At 37.1% G+C, this 874-nt stretch overlaps 1 protein-coding gene across 1 annotated transcript in view; it reads left to right on the top strand.

Annotated features, from left to right (window-relative positions):
- The window catches only part of OSTN (osteocrin), a 14,431-nt gene extending 14,101 nt beyond the window's left edge, over positions 1 to 330 (top strand). Inside the window, exon 5 of the mRNA XM_008937553.1 lies at positions 220 to 330. The gene's annotated coding sequence lies outside the window, so the exon portion shown is untranslated. The remainder of the gene's footprint in view (positions 1 to 219) is intronic.
- Positions 331 to 874: the final 544 nt, after the last annotated feature.

The raw sequence follows: 874 nt of genomic DNA, 5'->3' as shown, positions 1-874 counted from the left end.
TGCGTGCAAAGAGTGGCTTGGGGAACGATGGCTTTGTATAATGTAGGCTGTTCCTATCAGTGTATCTTGAATGCCTTAAGTTACAACTTAATAACCCTCTACAAGAAAACAAGTATTTCTAACATTTTCATCTCCTGTAGATCACCTTACAGTGTGTTCGCCCAAGTCTTGCATTTTTGGCATGGGAAAATGTAATTTTTACTGCTTTTCTGCCTACAGGTGCTTCTGTTCGGAATGACTGATGCTGTAGTGGAAGCATTACAGAACTGTAGAAGATGCATCACAGCGTGCCTTGTCATTGATTAATGATAGCACACTCATAGAATTGACCTCCTGCAGAATCTTTTTCACATCACATTTTACAAATGTTGCATTTACAAATAATAACTAATTGAATTCATCGGGTTGGTAGGATGTCACTGTTGTGTACAGTGTCACTGATAGGAGTGAGCAGAAAATATGTACATAGTTTACTTGCATGGCATTTATTTCTTAAACTTGCAGAAGTTCATTATCCTTTTAAGGACTGTTAGATTCAATTTTTATTTTTGATTGAAAATAAAAATTCCAGAGATGCCAACAGCAGTCCATGAAAAGCAGACAGTTGGCTTTGCACATTTCTTTCAAGATGGTGTTTATTTGGTAGATGAAGGGAGGATTTAATAGTTGTGGGACAAACCTAGAATTTATTTCAGCTGCTCTTTGGGAGAAGATGTCTACTGACTTTACTAGGAGTTAGTCTGAACAAGAACTGTGACAACACCTTAGTATTTGTCCTGATGTTTTTAGTAGTCTTTGTCTTATCTCCAAACCATATTTAGACATGTTTTCATCATATGGCAGATCCTGAAATGTGGTGAGACTTCTAGCTTCT

The sequence above is a fragment of the Merops nubicus genome, unplaced genomic scaffold (assembly GCF_000691845.1).
Source record: "Merops nubicus isolate BGI_N331 unplaced genomic scaffold, ASM69184v1 scaffold22433, whole genome shotgun sequence".
In the NCBI taxonomy this organism is placed as follows: domain Eukaryota; kingdom Metazoa; phylum Chordata; class Aves; order Coraciiformes; family Meropidae; genus Merops; species Merops nubicus.
The sequence above is the reverse complement of the archived record's forward strand: the minus strand, read 5'-3'. Positions and strand labels throughout refer to the sequence as shown.